Source organism: Alligator mississippiensis, chromosome 1 (genome assembly GCF_030867095.1).
Source record: "Alligator mississippiensis isolate rAllMis1 chromosome 1, rAllMis1, whole genome shotgun sequence".
NCBI lineage: Eukaryota > Metazoa > Chordata > Crocodylia > Alligatoridae > Alligator > Alligator mississippiensis.
In genome coordinates, this window is record NC_081824.1 from 449,089,109 (window position 1) to 449,113,732 (window position 24,624).

The window sequence follows — 24,624 nt, forward strand, 5'->3', positions numbered from 1 at the left end:
GATTGGAGCACTTCCATCCAATCCCTCCCCCAGTGCTGCCTATAAGAACTTCTGTGGCCCCAGAAAAATTGACAGGTGCTGTGGTGGGCAATGCAGCGGTATTTCTTCCACAACAAGGCATCCTTCCTGCCAATGCACGTCTCTGGCTGCTACACAATTAGAAGAACTGAAGCCATTAGCAAGCTAGGAACCAGCCCAGTGTCTCTGGTTCAGGCTTCTTGCAGGCCAGAGATTCCAGGTGGTGCTTATCCACGAGGACCTCTATGGGGTGCGGTCCCCCTCCAGGTGGGGACACCACTGTGAAAAGCCTGCTTTGATGTCAAGGGCCTCCTCATTCCAAATACCATAAACTAGATCATATGGATGCTATTTATCCTCAGTAGCAGGTATAAGGGTACTAAAGATCCTCAGGCTCCGCTATATTGGGACACCTGTCCCCACAACACTGCCCCCATCACAAATGTAAGAAGTCTGTGCAAGGATGGGACTGCTGAGGAAGGCCTGCTTGAGATGCCCCATCACAAGGCTATCATGCCCCCAGAGGCCCAACTTAGGGCATAGCCTACAGGTTTTCTGGGGGTCATCAGAAAAAATCAGTAGTGAGGTTCCATGGTATCAGCAGGTGACCCAGGCCAGGACTCCCCCTTGCAAGCAGGCTCATGATTAGTCCCATCTTGGCCTGGTCTGTGGAACAAATGATGGGGCGCAGGGGGAACAGAAGGCAGCGCCAATTCAGGAATCCCAGAACACTTCCTTGGCTCCTGCTCAAGTGCTCAGGGAGTGGGATTTGAGCCTCAGCTAAAGCCCTCCTGCCAGAAGCAAGTGCTGCTACTGCCCATGTGGGTTTGTCTTCTTGCCAGGTCTTGCCCAGCCTTGGCCTGTGCCTCTTCCAAGCAGGCAAACAGGTCCTGTTTTTCCCCTTCAGGGATTCAATCAGGGCCTGGAGCTGCTGAACTGCCTGCTGAAGATGGACCATCATATCTTGGGAGTCAGGGGCTACAAAGGGCTTTTGGGGATGTTCAAGCAGAGTGCAGTTTGCATGTCCATTTTGGGGCCTGCCCCACAGCTCTGAAAGGACTGGCCCTGGTAGACTGTTTGGGACCAAGGCATTGGTGGTCTGGATAAGTGATTAGATGCTTGGAGTACGAGGGCAGTCCAAAATGGTTTCCTACAAACTGTGAATAGAGGGGTCTGGCTCTGGAATTGGAAGCTGCAGTTGAGATGGAACAAGCCCAAAAGCTGCAGCCAGAGACACAGTACTCCTTCCGTCTTTGGCCAGGGTACCCACAAATTGGTCCAGGTGGTAGGCATCCTGCCCCATGCCCAGCATGGTGTCCTTCTGCATCCACCATGCTCAATGACCCACGCATGAACTAAGGCCGAGGTAGGCCTAACTACTTGCCACCTGTCTTGTGGGTGCACGCTGGATTGCGATACTGGGAGCCATAACTATTTCGTTCCAAAGGTGACAGTGAAACACATTGGACTGCATGGAAACAAGAGCTCTGCTCAGTCAGCTGCCTCACTGCTTTTGCTCAGCACCTTCAGGAGTTCATCAAGTCATCCTCAGAGACCTGGATATCTACCTTTTTGCCTGGGACCCCTGCACAAAAAGATGGGCCGAGTGTTCTGATGCTGGGATATTAGAGGCAGCCTTGGTTGAAAGTAGTACAGTCTGTCAGGAACAGTGTTTCACACCCATTTGCAGGAAGTGATACTGTAGCTGTTGTAGACCTTATGGACCAGCTGGGGAAGTCTGGCCTGACATCCCAAGCTCCTGGAAGATGATGAAGATGCCTGGGTAAGGGACTGCGCCAGAAGCCTGCACCAACCTGCATGTGGACACCGTGCTCTCTGGGTGCTTTTGTGGGTCACCACCAGCAAAGTTGTGTTCAACAGCCCTCACTGGACATGAAAGCTTCCTGATTCAGACCAGTGACCCTTCCATTCACTGCCTAGTATGTGATCTGGGCCGAGTTGTAGCCCAGCATACTGTTTACACATATGGTAGAGCAAAGGATGATGGGCCTCCAGGGATGTAGAAGATCAGGCTCACTGTTTTTGTGGAGGAGCCAGGTTATTACCTTCTTCCAGGACTTGGGCATGCAGCCAAAACTTGCTTCAGCTAGCCAGATACATCAGCTCAAGGCAGTCTGGGTCCCACTTCCCTGCAGGCTGGACTCTGTGCCATCTTGGTCTGAAGCTGTAGTCCATGTCTCACTCTGGCCTCCACCAGGAGCTTAGCCTCAAGCCCCTCTGCTGAGGGGAGTGGCAGAAGGGTTCCCGATGCAGTCATCACCCAGTGCCCTACAGGCCTGCTGCCTCTCAGTTGAGGACACCATTGTAGTAGGAAGTCTCTCCTGCAGGCACTGTATACAACACCCTGGGCCCAGTCAGATCTCACTGCATTGGGGCAGAGTGAGGCTCCAGGATCCAGAAGTAGACCAGCAACAGCAGTCCAGCAAGCCAGAGCCGTGGTCTGTAACTGTGTGGCTCCAGTTACTGGTGCAGACTGTGGACCTTGCAAGAGCTGGTATTAGGGATACTATGTGCTCATGCTAGTCTAGATCAGCATGCTCTATGCACTAAGAAGCCACAGCCTGGGGAAACAGAAGGAAGTCTCTTGGTCAAGGATACCATGAACTGGTCCGGTGGAAAAAGAAAAAAAGTTGTTTCTTGGAAAGCACTAGTAGCAGTACATTCTTATTTCATCTTTTGAGAAGATATTATCGTAAGCCTTACTTTTGCCACTCTTGGCCATTTCCAAATCCTATGCCACACTACAGACATGTGGCTGAAGCACGAGATGTCTAATAGACTGTTTCTATCAGACCACCAAGCAAGTATTACAGGTGTGACCATCAGTTGATGTACTCATTTCTTCCTGTCCTTTGCTGGCCAACAAAGCCAGAGCAAATGGAGCAAAGGCAACAAGACAACATGATCAAACAGATCATCCCAATGCAGATCATCAGCCCTTTGGCATGGAAAAGTTAGTAGCAGGAACTGATCTAACCAGATGCTTCTATTATAGCCAACATCTCTCTATGCATGTGTCAGGTTCCTTGCAACAGTCCCCCTCCCCCTGCCCACATTTAAAAAAGCTAAAAACCAAAACACCCCACTAGCAGCTATGTCAGCACAGACTGTAAGCCAAGGTCAAAAGGAAACACGACAGCGACAGGCAGCAGCAGCGTTCCATGATGGTATACAAGAGACAGTTCTGGAAGGGAGGATTTTGCATCTTGCACAGTAAGGGGAAAACCCCACCTAACTGACACCTTTGCAATCCAAACAAGAACTGCTTTGGTTCAGTTGCAAAAAGTTCCAGAGAAACCAAGCAGTGTGAATAAGAAGGGGTCACAGCGTTTGTGATGGTACTGGAACAAGCCACCTCAAAACACAGGGCAGACTGAAGGGAAAGTTGGAGAACTTCCCAGATTCTAAGTCAGCTGCTGCCAGTGCGTGCTACCTCCCTCCCAAGTTCCCCCACTGGTTTAAGCGAGGGTCTCTATTGCACTCTTGTGGGTTGTTGGACACGTGCTGGAGCAAGCACATGTTCTCTTGCTTCTGGTATGTGACAACAGGGCATCAGGCTGAAGATGCGTCACCTGCTGCTTCTCTCAACTGGGCAGTGATAGTTATGGGAACTGTGACTGTACCTTGAGTCTTTGTCCAAGCCTGCAAAAGAAGCCCTGATAGCAGAAGGGCTGTTGTCAGGCTGTGAAGAGATGAGGCAAGTCCCAAGGTTTGGGGAAAACAGGTGGCTGGCCCACTGCTGGGGAGAAGAGCAGTGCCATGGGACTCTGGTCCGCTGCTAAAGGCAGCTGGGCTGGCTCTCCATCTTCCACTGCCTTAGTCGAGCAACAGCTGACAGGTCTTTGGTATATCTGCTCACAGAGGCTTCAAACTTCCTGCAGGCTTCAGACTTCCCACATCTCTTCATCCAGGTCACCAGCTTGGAAAGCCTCTTTTGGGCCTCACACTTCAGAACTTCTGCTTGGTGTCGGGCCTGAGGCTCTGGAGAGAGAGAGACACAAGGGTGTAAGTGGCATCAAGACAATAGTTAAATGCTTACAAATGCAAAAGATGAAGGACCTATATGCCTATAAAGCTGAACGAGCCACAAGTTTTATTGCCCACAATTACTGCGATTCCCTTCACTGGTGATGGATAGAAGCTGTCAAGTCTGTTCTGTACCCAAGACCCAAAGCATCCCAACCAGGAGAACCATGAGCAAGCTTAGCGCACTAGAACAAGACATATGCAAAGTTGTGCTGTTGATCTGAAGTTCCCCCAAACACAGGGTTTCTGACTTGGGCTCATCCAGGTACCATTATAGGTGTGCATGCACACATTCACATTACTGTAAATACCATTATATTCTCTTCCTTCAATGAGCACACACACACACACACACACACACACACACACAGTCATGCCCCTGCCCCCACCCCAGCAAAAAGAGAAACTTAGCATCCTTTGTTTATAAGGAAGGCAATACATGAGTGGACTGGGATGGAGGCTGTTCCAGGACAGTCCTAACCTGCAATACTATACAGCACCAAGCTGTGGAAGTGTGATGCTGGTCTCAAGCTCCTGAACTAATCTGGGGAGCCCTTAGTGCAGTGATTCTCTACCAGGATGCTATAGCATGGCAGAGTGCCTTGAGATCCTCTCACAGCTGCCACAGGGGACCTCACAAGGTTGCACTGTTAAGCAAGCAAACATGCATCTCAGGAGAGAAATAGGCGCCACAGATTGCAAATAGGACAGCATCAAAAACATCCTGACCTCTTACCATCTTCCCTACTTCTTTTCAAGTAGGGAAAAACAATGAAGCGGGCTCTCTTGCCAAGAGTATAAAAACAAAAGCAGAAGAAAGAGCTGAGACATTTACTGAGGGATGCCTCGTGTCTGACAAGGCCAAGAGCCACTGCTGCCCCCGAGATGCTAGAGCTGCTACAAATTTTGAAGGCCCCAAGGTCTCAATATATGATCCACACAATCTCAGGAGAAGTGGTGAAGCCTGTTGGATCACCATCAAGTCCTTCGACTCCACTGCATTCAAATATTGGCCGCTTCCTACACAGGGAACCAGCAGGCTCACTCGGAGGTAGGGCTGATTCTACTGACCGGGCTACAGAAGAGTTGCTCCATCCATGCGTCTGCCCCATTCTCCGAGATTGGGGACCAGGGATGAGAACGTGTTGGTTGAAGTTTTAGCAGGCTGCATACAAACCCTATAATACATGCATACAGGGCCAGCCACCTTCATAGGGTGTGGAGACAGTGTAAAAGAAGAGGAATTCAAGGTAGGTATTTCAGGGCAGCTCATGTCATACACTTGTGATTTGAAGAGAGCAGCTGGGTACTTGGTATCACTGGACTCCATGGGCAGTTACCTTGTCTGGTGCATTGCTCTATCAGCACAATGAATATTTTTTCCCCCACCAGTGATGAAGGAAATAAAAGCCTTACTACTATGCTAGGGGTCTTGACATACGTTATTCAGTTTGTCATCCTAGAAAAAACAGGAAAAGACATCCAGGCCCTGACTGCTCACTGCTTCTTCCAGTGGTGTGGAGCACATGATGCCCGTCAGGCAGAGATATACCTGCCCGAGCCCACAGCCTGATCTGCTCCCAGCATTCACACTCATCCACCCCCCACCCCAACCCTCTGCAAGGCCCTGAAGTGCTTCTCCCTGCCCTTCCTATGCTGCCCCTGCCACCTCAAGAGCCCCTTGACCTCCCTCTCCCACCCATCAATCTCCTCACACCCCTCCAAGTCCTACCCTGCCTCCTCCCTACCCTCTGAAGCCACAGTATCCTGCACAGATGCAACCCTTCATGCCCAGCCTGCCCGACTCCTCACTACCCAGCTCCAGCTCTCTGGGTCCTTTCAGGCACCTCCACATATTCAAACCTCACTGCTGCTCCTTGCATACCCTGCTCCCCCCTCACCCACAAACCTTTTTCCATTTTCTCAGAACCCAGCTTCCCCCCCAAAACCCAGCTGCCCCCACACCTCCCTGCACTGGCTAGGCTCCAACCCTACTCACCATGCACTCCCCACAAGGCCCACTGCCCCCTAAGGCCCCTTGCTTACAACTGCCCCCCCCCCCCCCACTTAGACGCTTAAGGCCTCTCAGGTCCCTTCTCCTCAAAGCCCTCCAAATCCATTTCCCCAACCACCTTCACAGACCCTGACCACGAGGCATGTGGATACAGGGCACCAAAAGCTTCACCTTGCCCCCCCCAACCCCCACCCCACCTTGCACCGTGCCATCTGGCCTCCACCCTCCACAGACCAAGACTAAGACACTGCCAGGGGAGAACTCGCTTCAGCTGCTGGCAGCATCCCGACCCCAGAAGACAGCCCTGCCCATCCACCTCTGCAGGGCTTTCTGCCACCCTGGTTGTGTCACTGCTTCAGGCTCCATCATGTGCTCCAGGACTAACCCAGGAAAGGGTCACTGCAGGAGCTCCCTTCACCTCACCTTGGCATCTCCCTCCACCTCCCCACTGCTGCACCACTACCCACTTCAGCCTGCTTCTAGCCCTGCCCCTCTCCCTAGTCCCAACTGTTCCCATTCACCACCAGGTGCCAGCTCCTAGAGAGCTGCACACCCTTACTGAACATGCTGGGGGGAGCGAGAAACAGTACCAGGAGTGGATGACAGACAAGGCAATTCCTAGAAGAGAAGCTACCACAAGTAGGTCAAGGTCAAGGGCCATTAACACCTGTGGAGAGGAGGGATTAGGAGGCATCAGGCAGCTACTGAGCCACTAAGTTAAATCAACCCCCTCAGCTCCACCCTAGGTGAAAAAGCAGCTCTCCAGGCTGTTTAGGTTGTAGCTATGCTAGTTTAAGGACAGCAAGACAAGGTTCTTTGTATCACATTTACCCATCCTTTATTAGACAAGCCAACAGTTGGAAAAAAAAGTTCTTCTTTGCAAGCTTCAGGGTATAAACATCCTTAGTCAGGCTGAGGGAGCTCTCCCAGCTGGGTAATATGTGCAGTGGCATTCTCTTGCAGTAGTTCTGCACAGGCATTATCACTGCAACCTTTGAGAAGGTTACTATTGAATTTTACCAATTACACAAGACCAGCCTGCCCTAGCTGCACTGCTTGACAGATAGCAAGGGCTTGGGGGAGGAATAAGTTTCAGCACTGAAGACAACGGACCTGACAATCTATCAGAGTAGCACATTGCTTACAAAGAGACCACTTCCTTAGCAGGTTGCCTGTACTGAAGGTGGAGTTACTGTGAGGACACAAAAAAAACAAAACCCTACAGTCCTGAGAAATGGCTAAATTGACAGCCACCAAATTCTATTTCCAGGAGTCTGGCTCCCGAGGGGCTCATAGTAGCTAAACTATATCATACTTTCATACTTGCCTTGAAAACCTGTGTTTACTTTACGAGTTGGCTCACTTCTCAGACGGGCCCCGATTGAGGTTCTGGACATCTCTGCTCAGGGCCATCATTCAAGTAGGACTGACAACCAATGTCCCCAAACCCTTAGAGGCAGGCAAGATGGTTACCATTCCCTTGCAGGAAGCTTAGCTCAAGGAAAGGCCACCACGCTGAAGAACAAGGAAGAACTGGCAAGCATCATCATGAGCTGTAGCTCACACAAAATTGTGAGCCAAAAGACCAATGTTAAAAGCATCACTGCACACCAATGAAGATGGTTTTCTTGGCAAATGTAGCTACGATACCAGGTGCTGGCAGAACTTGTGTCCCAACTACTGTTAATTATGAAGGGAAGACCAACCTGTTTTCAGAGGGTCATAGATGCACACATCTTCTCCATTATCCATGAAAACCTGGTTGCTTTTGTAGTACTGACCACTCCAAAACATGGAAAGAAGTCAGCTCCCACAAGCATCCTTGAGAGGGGCTTAACGAATCAAGCAATTCCAAAACACCTTTATTTGCCGTCTGGTTTCGAAGCTTCTAAAAGGTGTCCCAGCTATTTTTTTTTCTTCTTCATCTGGGTTTACTGCAGAAAAATAGGGTTCTTCTTGGGTGTTGTCTCTTCAAACAGAGCTGATACAGTCAGTCACACAGGTCTACAGAAATATGTATCATGGGATTAATGATAAGACTGGGAGGTTCAGCACCATGCTTCCAACATGCCCAATTCGATACGGAGGATTACAGGCAAGCCAATGTCATTAAGAAAGATCATTTCACTGCCTTACTGAAACACTGGCTTGAAGCCCCATTCCTTCTTAAGAGACGGCATGTTGTTTCAGCAAAGGTTTCAAAACAGAGATTGTGTCCTATCCATAATCTAGAGGGACCAGTTTGACCCAAGTGGCATTTGAAGGAATTACTTGAAAGGCTGCCAGAAAGGAGGAGGGAAAAGCACCTTCTCTCTCACTCACTGCAGGGAGAAGGATGTAAGAATCAATGGCTTTAAGTTGCAAAGTAAGTTTAGGGTGGATATCTGGGAGAAAGCCACCGTGAGAAGCCAGCCAGTGGAACAGCCTGCCTAGGGAAGCTGTGGACTCTTCATCCCTGGAGGCATTCAAGAAGAGGTGGGGCAGCCACTGGGCGGGGATAATCTAGGCATACATATGCCCATTTTCTACTCTGGGTTTTTTCCATGCTTGTGTTTTACCTGTTGCTCCCATCCCCATCTTCCACACCTCTTTTTTCTGCTGTGTATATCAGGGTGTTTCTAAGCCTCCCCAGAGGCATTGGGGGTTGGCTAAGCCAAGACTGGGGACTTCACCTGGAGTGTGCCAGTTCTCCTGCTAGGAGCAAAGCTGGAGGCTCCTGGATAAAGGCCTTTACCCCTCCACTCAGGGTCAGACACATGGCCACATGGGTCTCTAGGAAAGACTTTTACCCCAGGGTTAGATTGGTGTGGGCTGTGGGGCAGAGGGGTTGCCGCCTTCCTCTGTGTTGCAGGGCACAACCCTCTGGTCAGGATCTCTCCAGCCTGTATTGACAACACCTTCTAGGGGCAAGACATGGGCAGCCATGGCTCCCCTGCTTTACCTGCAGCAGGTCAGTGCATTAGGTCTGTGTTGAGGGTAGTCTCGTGTAGAGATTAGATTATGGCTCAAAGGGATGGTCAGGGTAGGGATGTTCCAGCCACAACCAGCAGGTTAGACTAGATGATCTCTGGAGTAACCTTCCAGCCCTTCACAAGTCTTCTCTCCAGTCAGACAAGACCAAGGAGGCTATTGGCTTAGGGAAAGAAACTAACATAATCAGCCAGCAACCTTATACCATGGAAGCGTCTCAACATGCCTCTCTCACTAGTCATTAGAAGATGGTTTCACCGTATTTTGATAGTCTTGTCCCTCGGCTGGTTCCTAACAAGACTAATGGAATTTCCAGTAGGGTCAAGAGTACAACCATGGCTGAACAGTTCCTTTTAAATGACCACTACTGGATCTCAAGGCATCTCATCCATGTATAGATCCTTGCACTTGCCTCAAATTGTGTAGGCATAGACTGAAGAGGTACCCATGTTTGCCTATGGTTATAACCTCCTTTGGTAAGCCCTCTTAGCGAGGGACTGTTCCGTTACAAGCACTACACATCTTAGTCGAGTTGGCAGGACAGGTCACTTCCCATGAATTGAGTCATACGTCTGGTATAATGACTTCATCCATCATTACCAAATGAAGGGGGAGGAAGACTTGCTACCTGGAAGCATGCACCAGCTGATATTATCACCATGGGTGCCCTATAGCAACTTGAACCTTCACCTCAACAACTCACCCCTCCACATCATAACCTAGCTTGGTCTTACCATGCAGCCATACAGAAACAGTCACTGTCCTCCAAGCAGATCCACTGCAAGTTCCCGTTCCTCTTTGGATGCTCCAAGATCTTTCCTCTGTCCGTGCCCTGGCAACTAAACACAGGAGAGAGAGGCTCAGAGAATATATAAGTCCTGGCCTTATACTCAAAACCCCCACCCTTGATTTGACCATATTAGAAACCGTCTGGAAGAAAAAAGAAAAAAAAAAATGGCCCAACTGACATGAAAGAAAGGAGGGAAGCGGCAGCACAGGATGAAGGTGAAATGTCCATCCTCTTCTAAGTGGTCACAGTCTGCAGAGAAGAGAGCTATAAAAATCTCCAGGTGTTTGGTGGAGTATCCATCCAGATGCTGATCTCAGGATGGTTGGGTTAATTCTCTTCTTGCTCAATTGTAGTGAGAGCATTCCCTGCCCTGGTTTAAGCTACGGGAACAACACTGACACTGAAGTAACACACACCACCTGAGAAGCCAGAAGAGAAACTGGGTTCGCTCTTGTAAAAGGCATTAATGGTCAGAGGTGTACGATAAGGATGTATTAGCTTTGCCTCACAAGCAGCACCAGGTTTTCTGCTGTCCTTCATCCTCTACAAGCTGATACTACAACTCACCCCCATGTGCAGAAGCTTGGAGCTCTAACCCCCTCCCCACCCCAGGATCATATAGACTGGAGGGATGCAATAGCTGAGAAAAGGCAGAACCGCCTCACATCTTTTGGCAACACCCATTTTAAACCCTGCCAAACAGGAAGCTACTTAGTTGACCATCAGGCCATTGCCTTTTGCAGGGAGGTGCCATCTGCACTATCCCAAGCCTTGGTAAGGTGGCACACCTGGGGACACGGGACAAAATTAACCCCCAGTAAAGAGAAGATGCTACCAGAAGATAGTAGCTCACTCTGCAGGAACCCTGCTGATAAGTAGAGAGAGGATGCATCACTGCTGTGTACTTCTGGGCAGCAGAGTTGTGCTCCCCTGGCAGCCAGCCAGGGCTACTCATTCCAAGATCTCCACTAGCTCCACAGCTAGCTCCGCTGGGGAAGAGAAGTCAATTTCAAGGGACTGTTACAACCCAGCCCTGCACAGGCAGACTACCTCCATATACAACCCTCACTCAACTGTTTCTTGCCCATGACAAGTCAACTTGACTTGTTCAACTCGCTGCAGGTTTCCTCCCTGCCATGCAAAGATGGTTGAAGAAGCATTTCTAATGAACTTCTTCCAGACTACGGAGATCACATATATCCCCTCAAGCTTTGCTCTTCCTCTCTCTGCTTGATGCAGAGCTCCTGCCTAGAACATTGCCTCCCCCAACTCCCGGCAGCCTAGTCAGCCACAGCAGCAGACAGCCCAGAGTTCGAAGGGCTGGCAAAGAATGCTCAGGAGAAATCCTGGCAAATACAAGGATTTGCAGATGTGAGGTTTTAAGGTAAGCCACACCCAATACTTCTTCAGCTACTGCTGAGAAGATAACTATATGCAAGTCTAGGCAGGCTTTGCTGGAGCAGCCAGAAAGACTGTGGAGAGCCTCAGTGTCTTGTCCCAAGTTTGGTTAGGTCAGAATTGGACAGCCAAGCGTGGTGTGCACAGAACTAGGAAGAACAGAGATGACGAAACAGACCAAGCAACTGGATTTCACAGAGCTTTGCTTTCTTTTCCAAGGCCGACAGATGATCTTGCATCCCAAAATGCATTTTAGCCCTGGCCTTTCAGGCCCCAATCCAGCCTTGCAAGTGTTCCTGACCACTTCTCCAGCACAGGCAAAAGATTCTGTGTCTCACCCTCATCTTCACATTGAACCCACATACCTACTTGTGCTACAATCTCTGGGGTAAGCAGAGTTCTGCAAGGTTGCATGAGCACAAGCAAGGACAACCCCAGGGGCTAACTAGTAGGGTGTTCATCATAGAGAAGAGTCCAGTTGTCCTCTATTGATACGAAACCAGATGCCTTTATGTCCTCTATTTTTCACTTGGAGAGAAATAGAGGATATAAAGGCATCCAGTTTTGTATCAATGGAAGACCGATTAGAGGACATCCTGGTTTTCTGCTAGGATGGCCACCCTACTTGCTACCCAGCTAACTAGCTTTACTCTCCCAGCTTCCACTAGCATAGAGCTCAAGCGAGTTCTGCTCCAAAGAGGGTGCCCCATCCCTTGCCTGGCATAGAGGCAGAGGTCAGCCATGCTGGTAGTTCACTGGTCAACAGTAGCCTGCTTAGCTACTACCAGAGATGGGTGCTACATAGGGCTTGGTACTGGTTAAAAACATTTCCCTCTTATTGTTAAGGAGGCATTTCAAGACTCAAAATGCCTCAGTGGATAGGAGTGGCCCTAACTCCAGGCAAGGGGAAGAGCCCTAAACAAATAAAACCAAAGCCAGAGAGAGCAGAAAACCAACAAGCAGCACCTTCCCTCCCACCCCCAAATATGCAACCCTGGGTCAACTCAGGCTTTCATGCAAGCACCATGCTTAAGCAAATACAGAGGAAGAAAGAACTTGATTTATCATCAGTGGCAAACCACTTCATCTCCACACACCACATGACATCTTTTGCAGCCCTAGAAATACCTGCTACAGTAGCAGTACTAAAATGGCTGAGCAACCCCCACACCCATCAGTCCCAATTTTCACATTTTAGCCCCCAGGTGGGCAGCCCTAAACAAGAGGTTTCCAACCTGTAATGTGAAGCATGGCTAGTTACATCTGGGTACCATGCTTCATATTTCCTAAGTGTGGTGGTTCTAAGGTCTAGGGGCACAGGACAGTAAATAATACTAAAACACAGCTTTGTGGGCCACATCACCCTGCTTTGGTCCATTCTAGCTCACAGGCTCTCCAGTCACAAAGGTGGTCACAGAAGCATCTTAGTGATAGGACCTTATGACTTCACCTTAGGAGTACACTCAAGACTGCTTGGCATGACAGGGAGCAAGTGAGCTAGAGCCCTTACAGCATTAACTGCAGGGCAGTCATAGGCAGAAGATTTAGATTTGAGGGGCTGCTTGGACTGGAAGCTTTCATTCTACCCACTCCCTCAACTGCAGCAGCACCTGGGGAAAGACTACTGTGCCATCACAATCAACCATAAGAACAGGTATTGCTGGCCATGGACACAACAAAAAAGGCAGACAGTTTCCAATGCCATATGAACCACAAGCGTCTAGGTGTACAAGCCCGTTGACAGTGATCTAAATCTCCTGGAATAGTTCAGAAGATCACCAGGATCATGGGCTATTGCTTTGAGCCTGTTCTGCATTTAGGCCTACACCGAGCTTTGGCCCTCCAGACGCTCCACTGTGTGCAAATCCTAAGCCCCCATTTTCCCTTCTTTAAACCTGAATGGCATCTAGCAACTCCAGAAAGGGTTAGTATGCAGAGGAGTCTAGTACACCTTGCAGCCACAGGTCTCAACCCACCTTACAGGCTTAGGAATTAAGCTTCTCAAGATATATGCATATGTAGTAACATGAGGAGCAAATGGAAGTACAGAAAGTCCAAAGCCGACTACACTAAATATACACAGGCTTTCCGAATCAGCTGCACAGAGCAAAGCATTTAGTTCAGCTCCTAGGGCTTCCAAAACCAGAGTTACACTGGAGGAGCGCTCCAACTAGTTCTGAAGCCACCTCCGCTAAACCGAGTTGAAAACTGCTCATTGATACCATCTATACTGTTTTAGATACCTCCAATTATCCCAGCCTCTTTGCAAGAAGTAAGTTTCAAGACTCTCGTCAAGTTAAAAATCATACAGTTCAACATTAAGCATGCTGTAACTACAGAAGAGCCCAGAAGTACTCCTCCTTTCAAGAGGAAAAGCATCAAGTTGCCGCAGCATACTTGGGCAGAAAAGTTAGAGACAGTGACTAGAGTGACCAAACACCACATGTACAACTATTAAGGGAACAAGGGGCACTAGCATATTTTTCTAAATCAAGATAAATAAAATATTTGAGAGCACTACATACCTGCAGGTAAACACACAGTCCACACAGCTTTGAAAACATAGGAACTACAACTCCTGCAAACTGAGCTCGTCAAAACACAATCACATGTTTTTCCAAGCCCCTTAACACACCACCTATTCTGAGCCTCTCTCAGAAAAGAGAGGAACATAAAAACCCCAATCCCTCAAATTTAACAAGCAGAAACAGTACCCTTCTAGATGCAAAACAAACAACCACTTCCCCCGTATTAACTATAACAACAAGCACAACCTTCCCCTTCATGCGCTCTCAGCTAGGCTCTTTCAACTGCGGGGGAGGGGGCGGGGTCCACCCCGTGGCCTGATCCTTTCCACCTGCACCTCATCAGCAATTAGGGCTGCCCGCACTTCTTAAGCTGCGTGATCTCTTTGGCGAATTGCACTAATACTTCTTGTTCCTTGTTTAAGGACCAAATCTGTGCTTAGTTTATTTCCTTTGTGAAGTTTCTGAGCTGCACTTATACATTAGGCATTATTTGTTCTCTTGTTCACTTCTGGCTAATGTCAAACACCTTGCAAATTAACTAATGACCTGCTTTAGTCTCATGGCATGATTTAGGTGAGCTGGTAATTGAAACACATTTTCTGACCACACAGTACAAGGGGCTAGGACCATCAGTCCACACTAGCAGAAGGAATAATCACATTCCCCCTATAGAAATAAGAAATTAGAAAAGCACAGCTCATCTGGTCCCCCTCTCTGCTACTGCTGGAGTGTCTCCCTTAGGCTAGTGCCTCATCACACCCAAGAACATTAGTTAGCAGTTCTTACAGCGGGCCATTGCAAGGCTGTGGTTATCTACCACAGCTGAACACAATTAACGTCAGGACTTTCACTGTAAATGTTCTGGACCAAAGCAATCAGCCTCCAAGTCTTTTCTACAAGAGGCTTCCACTCACTGGGGACCTGCCAGTTATGGCAACAAAGGCAATACCAGGAAGTCTTTCCTTGAGATGCCAGATATTTGTGCTGTAAGAAAGTGTCATATTGAATGAAATAGTTTGAATGTTTGTAAAGGTTGCCCATTAGCCAGTTTCAGGAAGAAGATAAGATTTATCTCCTTATCTAAGTCATTGTTTTGGGACTACGTGCAAAAGGTCCAGACTTTGTTTAAAGTCTTAATTTAAATTTTATCTTCAGAAGCCTTTCACAAAGAGAGCAAATATCCTGAATTCCGAGAGATCAAACCCTAAGGCCTTTTGACCAGATTGGTAAGAAAAGGGCATTTGCAGTGATATGGAAGCTTCCCAAAGGTAATTTAAAATGCTCAACAAAGGCAAAAGAATCTGTTGAGTAAGATCCGAGCCCAAATTTGGGGGTAATGACAGGTTGAGTAGGAGGAGCCCACTGCCGGCAGCTCACTCAATAAAAACTGTAACTTACTGTCCCAATTTGGAGGTGACTATACTTGTAGAACAACGAAGGAAGAATTGTAAGTATAGCCCGGGTCAGACCGATCACCTGAACTAACCTCTCCGTGAACACGAATCTCTTAGTTCAAGCTGAAGCCGCGGAGCACCTGAAAGGGACTGAAGGAAGGGGACTTAGTCCTATCACTGCTGAGGCCAGCCTATTGAATTGTATTGCTGAGGCGAGCCCATTGAACTGTACTACTGAGGCCAACCCATTGAATCGTACTACTGAGGAATGAAACCATATTTTGGTATTTGGCTTCTCGGAATTCTAGGATTGTAAGTATATTATGAAAAATAATAGTATTGATTTAAATTTAACTTTTAGTTGTAATTGTAGTTGTTTTTGTAACACTAATTCTTATAGTATTGTTTGGGAAGGAAGTGCATTCGGAGCATTGTTTCTGATATATGTAATAATTGTGTTTTAATGTTTGTGGTGTTTCTTAAAGCTAAGCAGTGTTATATGCGTAGCAAAGAGTTTTAAAATAAAATTGTGTTATATAAATTAAGTGTGTAATCATTGTGAAATCGTGCAATCAGTTAACTACTCCCCCAGCCAGTGCATCAAAAGGAATCAGTAAATTGTGTGGGATTTTCTCTATTCCATAACCCACTAGAGACAGAAAGGAAATGTTTTTAGATTTTCCAGTGAGAACATGGAGGTAGAAAAAGAAAAAAAGGTCTTTAGACCACTGAGACTGTATGCTTGTCTGCTCCTGTGCATGCAGCACCAGCAGAAACTGTTTTTAACAACTTTAATCTCATGAAATGGCCCAGCTGAGATAAACCTTCAACAACAGTGATCACTGAAACAGTTTAACCAGGTGTCTCACAGCAGAAACTCTGTAGCATGGACATTTGCTTGCTTAGTCTGATGGTTCATATAAATGGTTTATGAACACTTAGTTTATCAGCATGTCACAGACAGGAGCAGTATGTGTTCTGGGAATTTATGAGTACATTAGTTGAAAGTGTTTTAAGTAGTTACAAGTACCACAACTCATTACCTTTATTGATCTCAAATTGATTCTTTATTAAAACTTCTCTTAATAATTTCCTAATCCTCTGTAACTTAATTGTGGAAACTGTAATAGAAGCATTATGGCCCCAAGTGAATAAATCCAGTGAAGGGGTAATTTTTTCTGTTACCTGTAAAACAGAGGGCAGGAGTGAACAGGTGCTGGCAGAACTTGTGTCCCAACTACTGTTAACAAAGAAGGGAAGACCAACCTATTTTCAGAGACTTTCCTGAGGTTTTACTTACAACACACTTTCAGCATTGTCCACAGAAACTGATTGTAAAAATGACCTCTTTTTACCTGACTATGTGAGGGTCACTCTACTCATGTTTTCCATGCTTGACTCTGGTTATGTGCTAGAATGGCAACTAAATGTATTCCTGATCTGCACCCTCATTAGTATGCATGCTTCAGGAGGGGGCTTCTCACACCTTTTCTCACTGTTTGTGGCCTTGGGTTTACTGCTCGAGGTCTAAAACAGGCTACTGTAAAGGGCAGGTGGATCAAGTTGTGTGTCCACTGGCCTTCTCTGCCAAATCAGTGACACCTGTAGGCACACACCAGTTGGTAACACAAAGTTAGACAAAGGTCACTGATGGGTCAGCCCTCCTCTAAGCAGTGCCAGGTCTGCAATGGGGTGACCCTTAGATTTAATAGAAAGCTGCTATGTACGTGGGAGAAAGAGGAGAGATCCCAGATAGGAGCCACTCACTTTCTGTGTGGTCTTTTTAAGTCAATAAAAATCCCTGTAGTGGGTCCAGGGCTACACCTGATACTTCCTGTTGCTAAATGAGCTGAAATTCTGTGCACTTGCAGATGAGGGTAATCAGCGTCTGAAAGGCCTGGGGCTCCACAGAGAGGCTGAAGAGAGCCAGTAGTGGAGTAGTGACAAGCCTTGGGGGTGGTGATGATGACCCAGTGAGGATGGTCAGAGCAGCATTCCCCAGTAGCGCTCTCCACTGACTAGAGCAGCGCTGCCCTGTATCAGAGGGACAGCAACTCCAGCACTGGCCTCCCTAATCGGTACTTACTACTGAGCCTGGTGTAGGTGGTGGAGTCCCCAGAGCAGAGTGGCAATACCTGGAAGGAAGGATGAGTAAAGCATGTGGGGTGGCCCTCCCTACCCAGCACTGGGATCGATTCGGGAAAGATGTGGAGCTGATTCGGAGATTCAGCCATAAGGTATAGTGGGGAATCAATGAAATATCTATAACTTGGTTGTTCTTCAGCTGATTTGGATCAATCTTCCAGGGGTGGTAGCTGTGGCCAAGGGCATGAAGCCCACCAAGTTTCAAGGTGATAGGCACAAGGATTTCTGGGAAACTGCACCTTAAGCTGCTGACAAGCAACACTCATGACACAGGCGACACTGTGTGTGTGTTGAGACACAGGGGTGAAAACTGCAGGCCTGCTAGGTCCTGCTGCAGCTCTCAAGCTATGATGGCTTTTATTGTGTTTTTATGTTTTATGTTTATAATGAAAGATTTTTTATTTCAGTTTTATCTTGGGATTTCGGGTTGAAAAACCCTTTGTCAGGCTGAGGAAGTGCACACAGTTGGTGTGTCTCCTGGCCCTGGATGGAAGGAATAGTAAAGAAGCCAGAGCCTGGCCTGGCATGCAATGCAGACAAGAAAGCCACTCAGTGGAAATGGAAATAGAGGCGTCGTGGGGGGAGGGACAGGCTGGGTGGGGGCAGGGGCAGAAATGGGATGTAGCAGCACCGGTGAAAGTGCAGAGGTAGCTGGGGAGTTGGATGGATCAAAGACAACAATACCCAACTACCTGTGGGGGCACATTCCTCACCAGAAAAATACTCTGCCTCCGGTCTCTCAGGCCTGTACCTGAGAGGGAACAGATTACAAACCACTTTTCACAGCCGGGCCTATGAACTGCACTTCATCAGTCTCCTAGGTACAGAAACTCATGGGCTCAATATAGATTAGACAGGAATTCTGGCACGCCGCCTCCTGCCGGACATCCGACTCCCCAGGCACCTCTGCACTTCTACCTGGGCTGCTACATCCCACTTTCCCCTCTCTTTGATGCTGCTGGTGCTATTGGTGTTGAGCCAGTTAAGTTACTTTGACCTGTCATCATCTGCAGGGGAGGAGGAGACCTCACAGGGGCACACTGCCATGTTGTGCAGAGGCCGCAGCACCAGGAAGGGCACACCTGAATGAACACACACACACACACACACACACACACTGTCCCGCAAGCACCCATTTCACATGTTTTGCCTGCCTGCGGCCAGAGGTGCAGGGCCCCAGTACCCAGACTCCCCCTGCACCTCTCTCTTTGACAGCTGGCAGGCACCAAGGCCTCAGAAGGCCCTAGCAGGCCTGCAGTTTTCAACCCCCTGTGCCTTAACACACACAGATGACATGAGTTTTGCTTTCAGGACTTTGAGGTGCAGTTTCCCAGAAACCCCTGTGCCTATCACCCTGAAACATGGCAGGCTTCATGCCCTCTGCAGCAGCTACCATCCTTCAAGATTCATCCGAATCGTCCAAAAGACAACCAAGTTATAGATATTTTATTGATTCCCCATTGCACCCTATGGCTGAAACGCCAATTTTTTTTCTGAAGCTCCAAACCGATTCGGAAAGCCTAAAGCTTCTAGCAATTCAATTTGGATTCTTAGATTCGGCCTCTGAATCATCTCCAAATCCAAATCGCAATCCAAAGCTTTGCACAGCCCTAGTATGCACGTCAATATTATGCGATGCTATTTATGTTGGCACTATGGATGTATAGGTATAAATCTGAAGCTGAAGATGCTGTTTGAGTTGGATAGATAGGAGTTTGTGTTTAGTCTCGATGATATGCGACATTGGTTTTGTTTTTATTTTGTTATGAGTATATTTTGCTATGAAAACTCTGTTCTTATCGCTTTTCTCATTGCTACATCCTCGATCCGAGAAGGACTGATGCATTAAACATATTTTTGGCACTAGAAGGGGGCCTCAGAGCTTGCTTCAGCTGCTCCATGCATCGGCCTTGTACTGCAGGGTCTCCATGTCTGCTGCCCTCTTCCCCCTGGGGGAGCGACTTCCCACTGATTTGTAAAAGCAGCAGCAGCAGCTTTCTGAGATGCTCGGCTCAGGTTGAGGGAGCTTGAGCCTGAACCTGAGCTATGACTCCTGACTGACCCCAGGAGGCAGGCCCTGTGCAAAGGTGGGTTAGCCCCAGCCAGGACCCTCACCCTGCCTATTAATCACCATAGGAAGCAGGCTTGCCTACTTGCTTCAAGTGCAAGCTAGAGCCCAGAACCCGCCTGTGGCAGTCATGCCCACCTGGGGGAGCGAGGCTCAGCTGCAGGCAGGCTGGGTGGGCCCCAGGTAGGCTGGGCAGGTGACAGGCAGATGAGTGAGTGGTGCAAGCCACTGGCCAAGTCCTCGCAGCCAGTCAGGGGCCCGGCCCACTGCTGGGAGCAGCAGGCCACAGTGGGGCAGATGGCAGGGTAAGGTGAGCCCTGTTTCCAGGCCCTTTGTTCTCCATCAGCTTAGCAGAGCCTGGGGTAGCATCAGACAGACCCTTGCAAGGAAGGCAGGACAAGATACTACCCTCATCAAGCATTATCATTGCTGCCACCGCTAATGTCAATTGATAGGGAGGGGGTAAATCTCCAAAGAGCAGGATGAAGAAAGCAGCAGCACCAGTTGCTTGCCTGTTGGGAGGCCTCCTGAGCCACTGCCACAGTCTGAAAGCCAGGCAAAGGCAGGCAGCTGGCAATGATGACAACGATTACAGGACATTGAGGGTTGGTTTCTAGTCTGTCTGCTGCAGAAGAGTCACCACAGGACTTGTCCTTGCCCAACAGTGGTGGCAGCAGCAGCTGAGGAGGTGGGTTGGCCCTCAGAGGCATCCCTCGTTCACCCATTGTTCACAAACCTAGCTTGTGCCTCCTCCTTTTCCTCTTCCTCAGGGCAACAGTGGGGGAAAGCTCCTCTATTCCTATGTCCCCAGCCCTCACCAGGCTCCCTCTTCAGGCCCATGGAGCATGTCGGAAGATGGTGAGGAGCAGAGGACGGAGACGATGAAAAACGGTGAGCCAATGGAGGAGGGCATTTGGTCTGTGGTGGGCAGGAAGAGGAAGCAGGAGGAGCGGCTGAGGGAGAAGGAGGCCGAGGAGGCAGAGAGAGTCGTATCAGTGGGGAAGAAGGAAGAAAGGAAGGAGCGGCGGGACCAGCAGGACAGTGAGAGGAAGGAAAGATTGAGAGGGAAAGGCTGGGGGAAAAAGGAAGAACGTGAAGAAGAAGAAGGAGACTATGCAGGATCCCTGTGGGGAGAGAAAGACCCATGGTGGTGGGTGAAGTTAAGGGTCTGAGTGACTTTGTTGAAAAAAGGCATTGGGGGAGCAACAAGGCTCCAAAGGACGGAGTTTATGGAAAAGGTCCTTTTTGGGGACTGTGGTGTGGACCTGAAGGACTTGAGCTCTGTAATTGCGCGTGAGAACTTTAAAGTGTGTCGAGTCGAGGAAGGAGTGGCACACACCTGCCAGCCCCTGCCCACCCACACGGCTCTCCTGCAGGACAGCCAGCCAGTCGGTCAGTCGCCAGGCCCCAGGACCGACCGCCGGGGCCACCCCCGGCCCTGCTTGCCAGGCCCCCTGGGCTGCCGAGTCAGGGGGCCCGCTCCCCCTCCGGGCCTGGGCAGGTTATCGCTTCTCGGCCTCTTGAAGGCTCAGATCAGGTTGGTGGTCAGGCGCAGGTCCGGCCGCTGCCTGGTCGGGCCTTGAGAGGCTGGGCGCCGGGGAGGATGGAGGAGACTGTTACCGCCATAGCCATTGCAGTTCCCAAGGCGGCGGTTTTGGCGGAGACGACGGCGGAGGCGGGAGCTGAGGAGAGCGGAGGATGGGAGCAGCAAGATTGGAGGGGGAGCCAGGAGGTTGGAAGAGAGTGCGACGGAGGAGGGGTGGACTCAAGTGTGGCGGCGAGGGAAGGCCCAGCCGGGAGTGGGGTGGAAGAAGACCCCCGAAGAGAGAGAGGCAGCAGCGGCGGAGGGATGTCGATGGGAGACCCTGGGGCAGGAGAAGGAGACGGCAGGGGCGGCAAAAGCTGCTGGATCAGAGGAAGAAAATAGAGGATTTTGGACAAAATGGAGGGTGAAGGTGACTTTGACCATGAGGGACATAAGGGATGTAAGAATTTGAGGCATGGGACTTCATGGCTTCGGTGTTATTTAACACGTTGAAAGTGAGCCCGAAGGACGTGAGTTGTGTGGTGGCGTTTGAGAACAGGAGGATTTGGAATATTCCTTTCTGGAGCGAAAAGAGCTATGCAGCGTTCTGGGAAGCTCATAAGAAGGCAGCGGAGCGTGGGGAATTGGAGGGGTTATGTTTTGATATGGGGCAAAAGGCGCGGGAACGCGTGTTTGTATATAAAAATGTATAGTGACATGCTGGAGAAAGGAGAGATGAAGTTTTGGTTGGAGCAGGCAGTGCAAAGGGTGATTCTATGTGGAAAAGGAGCAAGACCGGTGGGGAATTTGGACAGGGGCATGGAGGGCAAAGGTGGTACTACATGAGGAGGTGGGGAGGCCTGGGGCCGTACAGCATTTAATGTCGACGGTGCAAATTGGGCCCTATAGAGGGTATGTTACCTACAGTGACCAGCCTAAATTGTGTAATAGGCGAGGGCAAGAAGGGCACCTGGCGGCATTTTGCCAGCTGACGATTTGTTATTGGTGTAGGGGGATGGGGCATACGGCCCAGTTTTGCAAAGAGAGTTTTGTTAGTAAGGGCTGTGGGCAGGAGGGGCACACGCAACAGCTGTGCCGGTTGTCATACGCAAATAAAGTGCGGATGGCGGGAAATCGAGAGGAGCGGAAAGAAAAGGAGGGAGGAATGGAGGAGGAGGAACAGCTGGGGGTGCCGGTGGAGAGGGAGGAGATGGTAGTGGAGGAAACACCTGTGAGGGAGGAAGAGAAAGGATAGAGGAAGCAGTGATGGAGTTGTTGGAGGAGGAAATAGAGATGGAAAAGAAGAGGGGGGAAGAGGGAGAAGGGGGGGACATGGTGTTAAAACAACTGCAGGGTATGGTGGAGCAATTGGGAACGGGGCAAAAGAAGGGGATGGAGTGGGCAGAGGAAATGGAAGCGATTGAACAAGGGCAGGAGGGGGGTTTAAAGAAAAGAAAGTAACAGAGGGATGAGAAAGGGGGGGAAGAAGATGTTGGGGTTAGAAACAGGAACGGGAAGGGAAGGGGAGGGGAAAGGGTGGGAGGGAAGAAGAGAAGAAAAAGGGAAAGAAGATGGAAGAGAGGGAGGGAAAGGGGAGGAGGGGTTGGGATTCTTGAGTCCAGGGGCGGTGGAAGGCCTGGTCAAAACAATGGGGATATGGAGGAAGGGTATAGAGTCCTCGGTGGAGTCTTTGGAGAGTGGGAGTGGGGAAGAGGTGTGAAGGGGAAGGAGTTTGTGGTTTGAAATGTTTAAAATGGAGAGTGCTTTGTGTGTTGCTTCGCTGAATGTGAGGAGTTTGTTGTCAAGGAAGAGGTGGGAGAGGGTGGGAGGGTATTTGAGAATGGTACAAGCTGATATTATGTGTGGGATCGGGTGGGAAGGGGATTATAGGTTTTTGAGAAAGAGATGGGATAAGGGAAGATGGTGGTGGGCTGGGGTGGAAGGGAAGAAGGCGGTGGGGGTGGGAATATTGGTTAATGAGGCATGGGTGAGGGTGATTGGGGTGGAGAGGTTAATTGAGGGTTGTTTACAACTCATGAGGGTGGAGGTGGGGGTGTTCAACGTCTACTCGCCTGCGGTGAAGGCTGAATGCAGGGAGTTTTTTCGAAGGTTGGCGATATGGGGGGGAGGGAAGAAGGTTTTTGTGGGGGACTTTAATTGTATTGCTGAGGAAGGGGATAGGGAAGGGGGTGTTGGGGGTGGGTGTCTGGATAGTATGGGGAGGTGGTTGGGGAACTGGATACGGGAGGAGGGGTTGCAGGATGTTTGGGAGGGGGAGTGGATGGGAATGAGGATTGATCCGAGGGGGGAAAGAGGGTGTCGAGAATTGATTTTTTTGTCTTAGTTTCTGAGGGGGTGAGGGTGGAGGGTAAGAAAGTAGAAGAAGTGGGGTTTAGTGACCACAAGGTGTTGAGGGTGGATTTACAGGTTAGGGAGGGGAGTGTGGAAGTTAAACACAAGGGTGCTGGGGGATGAACAATTATGTGGGGCTTTTGGGAGGAAATATGAGGGGTGGAGAACAATGAGGGTGCTGTTTAAATCCAAATGGGAGTGGTGGAGGGTGACGAAGGAAAAGATTAGAAGGTGGTTTATACGGGTGGGGAAATGGAAGGCGTGCAAAAAGAGAAGGGAGTTGGGGAGGCTGCAGGGAAGGGTTCAAAATCTGGTCCGGGAGGTGATTGGGGGTGGGGGGGGTGGGGAGGGAAGTGAAGTGGGAGTTGGGGGAGGCGAAGCGGGCGGTGGAGGAATGGTTTCGGAGTAGGGAGCAGGAGAGGATGTTTCTAGCACAGGCACTGTGGGTGGGGGAGGGGTAGGAATGGGGGAAGTATTTTGCGGAAAGGGTGAAGAAGAGGAGCAGGGAAGTGGGGGCGGTGGTTATGGGGGAGGGAGTGTGGGTAGAGAAGCAAGGGGAGGTGTTGGAGGAGGTGACGAGGTTCTATGCGGGGTTGTATAAGAAGCGGGAGGTGGGTGGGAAGGCAGGGGAGAGGTTCTTGGGGGAGTTGGAAAAGAGGTTAGGGGAGGGGGAGGAAGCAGATCTGGAGAGGGATATAACGGAGGAGGAGGTGAGGGAGGTGCTGGGGAGGTTGAAAAAGGGGAAGACACGGGGTTTGGATGGGTTACCAGTGGAATTCTATGAGAGGTTTTGGGAGGTGGTGGGGGTGTTTCGGGAGATCATGGGGTCAGGGGTGGTGGGGGAGGGGTTTGCGGTGGGGGTGGTGGTGCTGTTGCACAAAAAGGGAAACGGAGGTGCTGCAAAACTGGAGGCCGATCACGTCATTGAACGTAGACTACAAGTTATTTTCAAAAGCGTTGGCGACACAAATGGGGAAGGTTTTGGGGGAGGTGGTGGGGGAGGACCAGACATGTGCGGTGAAGGGTAGGAGAATGGTAGATACACAGTGGGTTTGGAGGGATATGATGCAGTATGTGGGGAAGAGGGGTTGGAGGGTGGTGGTGGGAAGTGTGGATCTGGAAAAAGCATATGACGGTTTGGAGCACGGGTTTTTGTTTGCGGTCTTGGGGCGGATGGGGTTTCCGGGGAAATTTGTGGGGTGGGTGAGAGCATTGTATGATGGGACACATAGTAGGATATTGGTGAAGGGGTTTTTTGGGGGGGAGTTTAGGGTGGAGAGAGGGGTGTGCCAGGGGTGCCCCCTCTCTCCAGGACTGTGTGTGTGAGGGATGGAGCCGTTGGCTCAGCAGGTGAGAAGGGATGGGAGGGTGAGGG

The 24,624-nt window shown here is 49.7% G+C and overlaps 1 long non-coding RNA gene across 2 annotated transcripts; it reads right to left on the bottom strand.

Annotated features, from left to right (window-relative positions):
- Positions 1–3,360: 3,360 nt before the first annotated feature.
- LOC132248292 (uncharacterized) lies at positions 3,361–14,022 on the bottom strand. 2 transcript variants are annotated; one of them, XR_009459458.1, is made up of 3 exons: positions 13,763–14,022; positions 9,784–9,888; positions 3,361–4,020 (listed from the first exon to the last, which is right to left on the bottom strand). It is a non-coding gene; the product is annotated as an uncharacterized LOC132248292 (long non-coding RNA). The 2 variants fall into 2 exon arrangements; XR_009459459.1 differs by lacking the exon at positions 3,361–4,020 and adding an exon at positions 7,073–8,083.
- Between the last annotated feature and the right edge of the window lie 10,602 nt (positions 14,023–24,624).